Here is a 13257-nt window from a genome sequence, read left to right on the forward strand (position 1 = left end):
AGTGATGGAAACCAAAATTAGAAATAATAGATAAATAATGATATAAAATGGAAGAGATGACCTTCATAAAATGAATTTTGGTTTAGAATTCATAAGGACAGAGAAACTGGTAACGTGTTTTGATAGATGAAATAATGAGAAAAATGACAAAATATTTTTAGAAAATAAGTGAGGTAATAAAGAACACATTATAATAAAAGATAGTACAATGAAAAGGGTAGGACTGAAGGTGCAAGTACCGCTTAAAAATCAGTGATGTTATTTTGAAACAATAATAAGCCCGATAAATAAATAAAGGTGGAAATCCTAAAATGAATACATTCCAAAATAATTAAACGACCTTAAAGGTTTAGAATGATAATTGATATGATTTTTTTTGTGAAGATTGAACAAGAAAAATCTAGATTGTTTATGAAAAGTTATGAACCGACCAATTTTACATTAAAAAGGAGAGCTCTCAATCCAATCGTCGGATCGGGATGAAATTTTGTATGAAGTCTATTAATATATTTTCTCACCTTGGTTAAATATCGCATTCCAATCAGAGTTTGGTAAATACTAGCGATTTAAACAGAAATAAACCAGATAGTTTACATGAAAAATAAAATAAAATACATAAAAGCATGAAAGGGGGACAAAATTGTAATTATGAAAAAAAGGTGCCTATAAAACTGCGAAGAGGCCACCAGTTTAAAGAGAAAAAAAGAAAAGAAAAAAAAAAGATAGAGAAAAGATAGAGAAAACCGGATAAGGTGAGAGAGCTGCAAATTTTGGAGAAAACCAATAATACTCCGGTGGGCATATCTTTGGCATCCACCGTTGGTTCATGCTGATTTTTGGATATGTTGTTCTCGTTACACTCCTCTACTAACTGACCGGAGAGATTGGAAGGAACACAATCCGTTTGATAGGAATCATCATCTGGAATTTCCTGGAAAACAAAAAGGAAATGCACCTGCAGGGCAGTTTGGTCGCCGGCCGATTTCTCTCTCTTACACCGTTGGATCATGCTCATTTTTGGTTATGTGGTGAACCTAGATGTTACCATCATTCTGGACGGTGAAGATCGAAAATGTTTTCTTTGGTAAGGTTTCGTGCATGTTGAACAGTAGCTCGTCCATTTTTAGGTAAGCTCGGTTTGCTTCAGATCTAGGGAGATTTAACCGTTGGATCATTATGATTGTGAGATATATTATGCACAACTCTATTATATGTAGTCTGACCGTTGGGTTTGAAACAATAATCAGAGGTTGATGACTTATTGCCTTTTGAATCTATTGCTAGTTTTGGCAAAATGTAGTAAGCTTGATTAAATACATGTTTTGATGAAATTAGAATTGTGTGGGTGTAGGTTTTATGGAAGATGCAATGGTAAAATATGTTCTTGTTATTAGTATTATTATAGATTAATTGTGTATTCTTTATATGAGGGGAAGAATCATTATGGTGTAAGAATAGTAAGGAACATTGATATATGAACATGTTGGTTTCTTCATAAAAGTTGTATCTCCATGTTTAGCCTTTCATAGAGATAAATCACGCCCAAAACTGAGTTTTACAACTTTAGTTATGATTAAGACACTAGATAGTGCTCTGGGTTAGTTAAGCTTAATTGATCGGAATTAGATAATTTTTAATCGTTGCTTGGAATTGCTGCTGAGTGATGGTTTTGATAACAAAATTATAAGAATGAAAATAAACATTAAAATGAGTAAGAGTATGAGATCTTAAAGAAAATTCCTTGTGATTAGTTTGAGAATACTAGTTGAATGAGAATTAAATGAAGATGTGATGTTGGTTGTATTGTTGATAAAAATTGAATCCTTGGTGGTACAGGGAAAGCTGTGGGGACTGGACGATTGCATGGAGTGGCAGCACGTGCACTTATTCTAGGTAGGTGATTCATCACCTTATTTTGTAATTATTAGTTTTTCTTAAATATTTGTGTTGTGTGTTTAATTGATGTTAAAAGAATGAAGCAAATGAATAAGTTGAGTGATTATTACAAATGAGAATTATTCGTAATTTAAGAGAAATTATCAAAATTATTTGGCTAACAAAAGAGGTTAGTTGGATGATGGGTAATTCATATGGAATTACCGGATTGATTGGCTAACAAAAGAGGTTAGCCGGATGCTAGGTAATACGTATGGAATTACCGGATTGATTGTGGCAACCAAGATGGGTTAGCCAGATTTCTTGGGTAATTAAGAGAATTACCGGGTTTATTGGTTAACAAGGAAATTAACTGGATATGGGGTAATTCGTATGGAATTACCGGATTGATTGGCTAACAAAAGAGGTTAGCTGGATGTTGGGTAATTCGTATCGAATTACCGGATTGGAATTACCGGATTGATTGGCTAACAAAAGAGGTTAGCCGGATGCTAGGTAATATGTATGGAATTACCATATTGAATTTGGCAACCAAGATGGGTTAGCCAGATTTCTTGGACAACTAAGAGAATTACCGGGTTTATTGGTTAACAAGAAAGTTAACTGGATATGGGGAAATTCATATGGAATTACAGAATTGATTGACTAACAAAAGAAGTTAGCTGGAGGCTGAATAATTCGTATGGAATTACCAGATGTATTGGTAACCGAGGAAGGTTAACCAAAAGTGTGGGTAATTATATGAAATTACCAGAATTATTGGCAATCGAGATGAGTTAGCCGGATAGTTAAGTTTTGAAAAGATTATGTGAATTGATTGATTGAAGTTAGAAATAGTAAATTCAAAATGTTATGAGTAAAATAATTAATATATGACGAACATATTGAGTAAATTAATTAATGTGGTTATTGGGTAAACACAATGACTTGGAGATTGGAGGGGAATTGATAGATAATTGGTTACCATAATGTTGGTGGCTAAGGATAAATTACAATGATACTTAACACCACAATGATGGTGGCTAAGGGCATAAATTGATACTTGGCACTGTGATGAGGGTGATCAAGGTTATGTGAAGGATACTTAGTGACCGTAGTGTCGATAACTAAGATTGTGTACAAATGATACTTGGCAACCGTAGTTACAATGCATATGATGTTAATAAGAAAAATAGAAAGGGGTTTGGTACGAATGGAAGAATCAAATGACATTGATTAGCCATCCAAGTTTGGATTGCTAATGGTATCGATGAAGTTTCATCGGTGCCGGTATTTCTTAAATTGATTAGTCTAGCCCAATATTAGAAGATTAATAATACTATTTTTCTGTTCTCTTTTTGTCGTCTCTTGCTAGGTCATTAGAGGGGTTTATATATAGTCTAACATATCTCTATTTAGGAAAGATTCAATGCATTAATTCTAGGATGCAAATCCCTGCTGATGTGCAGTAAAAAAAATGCAAAAAGGAAACTGAAATATTCTTATTCCTATTCTGATTTTCAGCACTTAATTTTCATTGATCAAAGGGTGGTACAGCTCCTTTCTTTCCTTCAATAGCTGGGACCATGAGGCACCAGCTGTTTTCCTTTGAAATGAATTAATAAAAACGTGGTCTGCAGCTCTCCAATTAGCAAGACAAACATGGAAACCAGCAGGAAATTTGTAGAGGAAAAAAAGGAAAGAAATCAGAAGGGTAAGGGTGCATGCTGCAAAGTCTTATTTTCCTTATCCGGTGTGGTAAAAAATCTTGTCATTTATGATGATCCAACCCCCCTCTCCAGCTTTCAATATCCTTCTTCAATTCAATCCCTCATTTCAGCACTTTTTGATTCAGTCCTTGGTCCAAAAAAAATCCTTCGAATCAGTCCCGCGAACTTGGGGAAAAAATCATTCTTGCGGCAGGAATCCCTACTTTCACACTAGATATTTAAACGGGAATATCTTGAGCCTCTAATATCGAAATCAAGTGATTCAAAAGCTCAAATTCATCTACGTGTCTAGGACTATAACTTTGATGAAGGAGTCGAAGTGAGATAAAATCTTTTTACATAACAGAAACTGATAGTAATCTAATTGGTCGAAAAGGTTCTTGATCTGACAATACTAAGCATCCAAATCTGACTGAGAATCTGCTCTAAGAACAATGATCCCTAGGACCTAATAAAGGTGTACGTCAATTTTTCAACATGTAATGAGTGACAGAATATACCTAGGATGGTCAGATATCGTACGAAACTGAGTCAGAATCAGAGCCTAAGTTGAAACAAAAAATTGCGACAGCAGTAGAACTATTTTTTTAGTGCAAATTCTGAGGGATTTATTCAACCTTAAAAACAAGATAACAAAGGAACGAATTTAGCATTATGAAGACCCCTAGTCAGTCTAAGAAAACCTGATGATTTTGGCAGCAAAGGGGAAGGATAAAGAGAGTAGAAAACAACTCAAACAGGGTTTCGAAAAATATATATATATATATATTTCTCTCTCCATTTTTGTCAATTTTCCAGCAAATATGAGCTACACTCTTGCACTTGGTTCGAAAGAGGTATACATTGTCTCTAGCACGTGGGGTCTAAAAATGAGTAACAACAGATGCCCCCTCTTTACAATGCTTACGAAGCAAAAACTCCTCAATGTTTTGCATAGTAAGCTTGTAAAGAAACAAAAGGTCTTCTTGGCTTGCTAAGTGATCTACTCATCCAAAGACTTCACTTCTTTTCTCTTTTTTTTCTTCTCTTTTTTTTGTAGAAAATTGGTCTGTTTTCATGGGCTACCTGCCCTCTTGATTGGGTTAACCTAAGATCCCATCTAGCGATCTCCTTTAACCAAAGTAAAACTCTGTGTGTGGTTGGGTTAACCTGAGATCCCCTTTGGCGATCTCCTTTAACCAGAACCAATACAAAAATATATGTGTGGTCTTATTATGACGGGTGACCTACCCAAATGCAAGATGGTCTTATTGTGATGGGTGACCTACCCAAGTGGAGAGAAGGGAAGAGTAGTCTCATTCTTATGGGTGACCTACCCAGGGGAAGAATGGCCTCATTATAATAGGTGACCTACCCAAGTAAAAAAAAGATGGAGAATGGTCTCATTCTAATGGGTGACCTACCCAAAAAATGGTCTCATTATGATGGGTGACCTACCCAAGTGGAAAAGAGGAAGAGTGGTCTCATTCTTATGGGTGACCTACCCAGGGGGAAGAGTGGCCTCATTATAATGGGTGACCTACCCAGGTAAAAAAAAGATGGAGAATGGTCTCATTCTAATGGGTGACCTACCCAAAAAATGGTCTCATTATGATGGGTGACCTACCCAAGTGGAAAAGGGGAAGAGTGGTCTCATTCTTATGGGTGACCTACCCAGGGGGAAGAATGGCCTCATTATAATGGGTGACCTACCCAGGTAAAAAAAAGATGGAGAATGGTCTCATTCTAATGGGTGACCTACCTAGAAAAAATGGTCTCATTGTGATGAGTGACCTACCCAAGTGGAAAATGATGGTCTCATTATGATGGGTGACCTACCCAGATGTAAGAGAAAAGGATTTTAGAAAGGGGTCTCAATATCTGGAGACCTGCCCGTTTTATTTTTTATTTTTATTTTTATTTTTATTAAAAAAAAACTCCACGCTTTTGCTAGGGAATGGTCTCAAAATCGGATGACCTTCCTATTTCAAAAATTTTAGAAAAAACTCACGTTGTTTTTTTTTTCAAAAAAAATGGTCTCAATATTGGGTGACCTGCCCGTTTTGAACTTCAAAAGAAATCATCTTACCTCGAGGAAGCAGTGCCGCTTCACAATTATTATTCTTTTCCGTAGTTCCGTTGACCTGAGATTCTGCATCTCAGTGAGTCCCAAAAACTTGGAACTATTTGGCTTTCATCACACCTTTCATGACAGGTTAGTGTTATGATAATATAACATGCATGTTTTTGTTTACCTATTTTTGGAAACCTAGGCCCCCCTTTTCGTTGTAGCCTTATTCGAGCTCTTGTTTCCATTTGTTTGCCCGACCTATCCTCTGGAACTGAAATATGCTCCATGTGCTATATTTCCTATCCTTTTCATGCTTGATGAAGAGATCTCCAGTTCCTTATGGGGCCCTTTCTTACTCCATTAAACGTTGCTTTGTATTATACTTTTGCCGATGTTTTAATTGCCTTTTTCATTTTTTGAGAAATTACTTTTAAAAGGAAAACTCAAAAATATTGGTTTTGTTCATGAAAACTAAAACTTTCAATGTAATCATCATATATATTTTTTTAAGCAACTCTCATAAAAGGTGTTTCAGAAGTTCTAATGATGATACCCCTTTGGGCTTTGGTTCACTATAGACCCCTATGTGCACTTTTTGCCCCCTAGTGTGGTGTGCAATACCTATCAGGTTTAAATTTGGTTTGGATCCCTTCAATTTGAGAATTGATGGAGTCATCTTCTTAGTCATGTGTAAAAACAATTCTTTTAAGTAAAAGATTTTGAATGCTATGAGATCATGTGCTTTATGAAGAAAAGGTTCTTTATAGAGAGAATTCATGGCCGAACTTTATTTTATGGATCTGGAAGCATAGTATTTCTTTATAGAGTCAGCATTCACATGTCTAACTAGATCTTCTCAATCCATTCTAGATAACAATAAAGCTCCTCCCGAGAACGCTTTCTTTACCACGTAAGGGCCCTTATTGTTTGGCATCCATTTACTCTGATCTTCTCCTGGTAAAGGCTATATTTTCTTCAGTACAAGATCTCCTCATGGAATCCTCAAGGTCAGACCTTCTTATTATATGATTTGGTCATCAGTGATGATGATAGATTGCAGCTATCCTCTTTTTACTGATCAGATTCAACTATTCATATCTAACTTTTACCCACTCTACCTCTTCTAGCTTAGAGTCTATCAATACTCTTAATGAGGGGATTTCAACTTTTAAAAGCATCACCGCCTTCGTTCCATATACCAACATATATAAGGTGGCTCCTATTGAGGTTCAGACTGCGATGCAGTACGCGTGAAGGGCCAATAACAACATCTCATGCCAATCCTTGTAGGTGAATATCATCTTCTGAATAATCTTCTTGACATTCTTGTTAGCAACTTCTACCGCACCATTCATCTTTGGCCTATATGGCGAGGAATTGGAATGCTTGATTTTCCATCTAGTGTAGAGTTCTATTATCATCTTACCATTGAAGTTCTGGGCATTATTAGATATAATCTTTTCTAGTGGACCATATCGATAGATCAAATCTCTTTTCATAAATTTCTTCACCACTTTTTGCCTCTAAACATCTCAACAAAGTCCCATCAGATGATTTCTTATACAAAGTTTCCCCATCAAGATAGAAATCTCTTGCCAACCTCCTCAAAGTCTTCTTGTCGATTGTGGATGCCCCCATGGGATATTTCTGGTTTTGGATGAAATTCTTGATATCATAGTACCAAGGGTTTCCATCTATTTCTCTTTCAATTAAGCAACAATGAGCTGGGTTATTTCTGGTATCAATGTGTATTGGCCGCACCTTGTGCCCAAAGTCTATTCTAGTCATAGAAGCTAGCGTGACCAAAGCATCAACAAAATGGTTTCCTTCCCTTCCTAGATGGGTGAACTTTATTTCCTCAAATTCTCTAGCCAATTTAGACATGTATTATTGGTAAGGTCTCAACTTCTCGTCCTTGGTTTGCCATTTTCCTTTTACTTGGCAAATAACCAAACATCAAGTCTTCATACATATCTATCTTTCTGATATTCAGCTCTAATGCTACCTCAAAAACGAGAATGCAAGCTTCATACTCCTATGTTGTTATTGCACCCAAACTACGACTTAAATGAAACCGGATAATGTTTCTCATCAGGAGAGATTAGCACTGCCCCCACTTCGTTACCATAGCACCATCAAAATACATAATCCAACAATTTGATTTCCCTTCCTCGATTGAAAACACATCTTTATAAGGAAAATGAAAGTTTAACAGCTCATAATCTTCCATAGCATGGTCAGCTAGGTGATCGGCGATGACATTCCCTTTCATGGCTTTCCTTGTCATATATACTATGTTGTACTCAGCCAGTAGAACTTGCCATTTTGCAATTCGGCTTGATAGATAGGGGTGGATTTAGTAGGTACTGCTTGATTTTTTTCGAAAGCTTCTTCACACTCTTATTCCAAATTCTGAGATTCTTCTTCCTTAACAATCGAAGATTAAGTCACAAGATATGGTTAATCGGGATATAAACCGAGCAATGTAATTCAACCTTCCCAAGAACCTTATTACATCCTTCTCAGTCTTGGGAGGTGACATAGATTGAATAGCCTTTACTTTGTTGGGATCCACTTTTATCCCTCTGTCACTCACCACAAATTCTAACAACTTCCCAGATTTCACCCCGAATGAAACACCTCATTGGGTTAAGCATCAACTTATATTTCATTAGTCTTTCAAATAATTTCTTCAATATTTGGACATGATTCTCTCTCTCTCTCTAGATTTAGCAATCATGTCATCCACGTATACTTCAATCTCTTTATGCATCATGTCGTGAAACAAAGTCGCCATAGCCCTTTGGTAGGTGGCCCCAACGTTTTTTAACCCAAATGACATGACTTTGTAGCAAAAGGTTCCTTATGGTGTTACAAAGGTTTCTTCTCCTCATCCTCTTGTCATTTTTATCTGATTGTAGCTCGAAAATCCATCCATAAAGGAATATATGGAGTTATGTGTTGCATTGTCAACCAGCATATCTAGGTGTGGTAGAGAAAAATTGTTTTTAGGGCTAATTCTGTTTAAGTCCCTAAAGTCCACACAAACTTTGATTTTATCTTCCTTTTTAGGTACTACCACTATGTTGGACACACGTCGTGGATACTTGACTGCTTCTAGAAAATCGGTGTTCCATTGTTTTTCAATTTCTGCTTTTACTAAGACATCCAGATGGATTCTTCTCAACTTTTGATTAACCGGTTTGCATCCTTCTACTAGTGGTATCCTATACAAACCAGGCATATCCTTGTAGGACCAGGAAAAAAAAATCTATATAATCTTGGAGTAGTGCAATTAACTTTTCTCCTTATTTTAGGGGTGATCAAAGTCCCTATCTTCAACTCTCTCTTGATTTTTTCATTGCCCACATCTATGGTTTCAAATTTCTCTTTAGCGGGTTTCCAAGCTTGTTCATGTTGTTCTTATTAATTTTTGTGAATCCCCTAATGTTATTTCCCTCTCATTCTTCTTCTTCTACAACTAATATGTATTCTTTAAAGTTCAGCCATTCATTCTAGGTGTTGTTATGAAAAATCTGCTTTGAAAACGGAATGTGATGTGTAAAAACATCAAGATGAACTTTTGAAAATGCATAATCTCATTAAAAGGAAAAGTTTGGCTAAAAAAAACAAGGATAAAATCCAATTGACATTTGGAAACTCGATTTAAAAAGGTGAAAAAGGCAAACAACACAATATCATGATCAAACAAGCATTGTTGATTAAATTTTGAACACCAATGGAGCTCTTGGGTCTCCCAATTCTGGAACATCTCTCCCTTGGTTAGCTTTTGAATGAAGGTCTTAAGATTCAAGATGTTTTGAGCTTAGGCTTGTTTGGATGCAAAAAGATATTATGGAGCATACATCCTAAGGATAGGTTCTAGTTCCTTTACGTGAGACGTAGGGTAGGTTTACTACTTGGTCTCTAAAAAGGGTCTCTTTTTGTCCTAGTGATCACCCTCGTAAAGGCAATATAGGGGTTCAGCAAATAGTGGGATGGCACGTGTACCAATCACTATCAGTCTAAACACTCAGCAAAGAGTTAGGGTTTACACAAACTTAAACCTTGACTCAAGTCATAAGGCAAGCTGCTTGATTAGTACTTAAAAGTGCATTTTTATCAAGGTTTTATATCATCATTTTGCACTTAAAGTATCAATAACTCCTTAACTAAAGCATGTTTTATAATAACATATCTAATTATATAAGATACCTTTAATTTATGGTAAATGATGATCTTAAATGCAGGCCTATCACATAAATGAAAGAATTGATTGATGAGTTGAAGTACTGAAATTGAAAGGACAAAAAGATGGCCAAAGAGATGCTGGTGCAACCCAAACTGGAACATAGTTCAGTAATTGGGTCATATCTGGAGCTGTAGATCTTGGATTTAGGTCCATTTTATATGGATGGAAAGATAAGACATAGGCCTACAACTTTCATGTGGAGCCCAAGATTTAACAAGGCCGTTTGCAAGTCCAAATTGTAGCAACAAAGAAGAAGTCCGAATCTGTCCTGCAGCCCAGACACTGTTCAGTGTTCAGCCCATATCTCGAGTTCTAGAAGTCCAAATGATCTCAAATTTTTACCCTGGAAAGATGAGACAATTTCCTAGAACTTTCATGATTCAAGTTTGTTCAAATTATGACGTCATCAATGATGTTTTTGGCAGACAAGAAGATAAGAATTGTCACCAAGTCAAGATGTGGCCACCCACTCATCAATTAGTCAACAAATCAATAGTTCCGAATTTTGGCCTATAAAAGGAGGCATTTGCCATGTATTTAGGCATCTTGGTTTTTAGATCAAGATCATGCTCTTGCTTTCTCCCTTTATATTTTGTAATGCTTAAGTTTTGCTTATATTAATCTCTTGCTTATGCTTTTCATTTCCTTTCCTTGTTTATTTATGTTTCTTTCTTTCATTATGTCTAGCTAAATTAATTATGTCAAGGTGAAAAGGGTACACTAATGGTGTAAGAATAAGTATAATATAAACTTAACATGGACCTTAATGTTGGATACTAACATGCTTTATATTTGTTATCTTGTTCACTTATAAGACTTTGCTTGTTAAATGGTTAATCTAGATTTATGTTGTATAACATTTGGTACAACAAATACTTGGCACTTTCATAGCCCATACTGTATGGTATAACCGACACCTGAGCTATGAAAGGAACTTGATTTGTTGTTAACATAAGTTCTAATCATGAATGCCTGAAAACATTTACAAGTATTAGCATTATTCGAATAAGATACCTAATGTAATCATGTTAACAATTTATAATCCGATTGGAACCTCCTTTGTGTGTGGTTTCCAGTTGAATAATAAGAGTTTATACTATACTTGTTTGATGTACCATTAGTGGATCCTCTAACCTCGACATTTGTTGTTATCATTGTTTAATCCTACGTTAATCTTCCATCTCAAAAGTTCTCATAAACTTCTTCCTCTTCTTCTTCACTATTATTATTAACACTATTATTATTGTTGTTGTTGTTGTTACTTTTGTATTATTGTTATCTATAATTTATACAATTAACCTCCTTGTGGTTCGACCCCGGTCTTGCCGGGTTATTTATTACTTCGACACTCCTGCACTTGGGAAAAGACATCAATCTTTTGGTCGTGTCAAGTTTTTGGCGCCGTTGCCGGGGAGGTAAATTCTTGTACAAATTATAGTATTTACTTTATTTTCTCTTTTCTCTTTTCTTGTATCTAACTTTGTTTCTTTTGTTTTATTTCTCTTTCTTTTATTCCCTTTTTCTTTTTATTCTCTTCTTACACGTGCATGAGAGTGTGGTCACGTAAATTAAGTGGTAGACTTTGTAGGGTATCCTCATCATTTTCAGAAAATATGGCTGAAGAAGATAACCAATCACTTCATAATGAAAATAATGAGAATATTCGGGTTAGAACACTTAGAGACCACATGAATCCCACAAGAACAAGTGCACCCTCATGCATAGTTTTTCCTCCTGATGCATCTCATTTTAATTTTAAGACAGGCATTATTCAACTTTTACCATCTTTTCATGGCTTAGATTTAGAAAATCCATACTTGCATTTAAGGGAATTTGAGGAGGTTTGCAACACCTATAATGACTCGAATTGTAGCATGAACACCATTAGATTGAAGCTTTTTCCTTTTTCATTAAAAGATAAAGCTAAAACATGGCTACAAAATTTGAGACCTGGATCCATTCGTGCTTGGGATGAAATGCAGCAACAATTTTTAAAGAAGTTTTTTCCATCTCACAGAACGAACTCTTTCAAAAGACAAATCATTACTTTCTCTCAACAACCAGGGGAAACATTTTATCAATGCTGGGATAGGTATCGAGATTTGCTTAATACTTGCCCCCATCATGGTTTTGAAACATGGAGATTAGTTTCACATTTTTATGAAGGGTTAACTCCTAGAGATAGGCAAATGGTTGAATTGATGTGCAATGGAACTTTTGAGGATAAAGACCCTAACGAAGCAATGGAATACCTAGACTTGCTAGCTGAAAATGCACAAAATTGGGACACCACAGGTACTTATGGGGCACCAAGTAAAACCCAACCTCATACATCTAGTGGAGGTATGTACAACCTTAGGGAAGATCATGACCTCCAAGCCAAGTTTGCATCTTTAGCTAGAAAGGTTGAGGCACTAGAATTAAAAAAGAGTGGTCAACTAAAATCTGTTCAAGACATTGCATGTCAAATCTGTGAAACCAACGAACATTCAACCAATGACTGTCCAACCTTGCCTTCTTTTAAAGAATGTCTCCATGAACAAGCCCATGCATTAAACAGTTTTCAAAGGCCCAACCATAACCCATATTCGCAAACATATAACCCTGGTTGGAGAAATCATCCAAATTTCAGTTGGAAGAGTGAGAACAATAATGCTCAAACTTCACAGCCACCATTTCAAGCACATCATAATTTCCAAAATTCTCATGGATATGCACCTCCTTATGCTCCACCTCCTAGAAGAAATCTTGAGGAAACATTGCATGCATTTATGGAAAAGCAAGAGGCAATTAACACTCAACTTGCTCAAAGCATGACAGATTTTAAAGATACTCTTGCAAAATTGACATCTGCTCTCAGTTTCCAAGAGAAAGGTAAGTTTCCTTCTCAATCCAATCGTCGGATCGGGATGAAATTTTGTATGAAGTCTATTAATATATTTTCCCACCTTGGTTAAATATCGCATTCCAATCGGAGTTTGGTAAATACTAGCGATTTAAACAGAAATAAACCAGATAGTTTACATGAAAAATAAAATAAAATACATAAAAGCATGAAAGGGGGACAAAATTGTAATTATGAAAAAAAGGTGCCTATAAAACTGCAAAGAGGCCACCAGTTTAAAGAAAAAAAAAAGAAAAGAAAAAAAAAGAAAAAAAAAGGATAGAGAAAAGCGGATAAGGGGAGAGAACTGCAAATTTTGGAGAAAACCAATAATGCTCTGGTGGCCATATCTCTGGCATCCACCATTGGTTCATGCTGATTTTTGGATATGTTGTTCTCATTACAATCCTCTACTAACTGACCGGAGAGTTTGGAAGGAACACAATCCGTTTGATAGAAATCATCA

Source organism: Populus nigra, chromosome 16, assembly GCF_951802175.1.
Source record: "Populus nigra chromosome 16, ddPopNigr1.1, whole genome shotgun sequence".
NCBI lineage: Eukaryota > Viridiplantae > Streptophyta > Magnoliopsida > Malpighiales > Salicaceae > Populus > Populus nigra.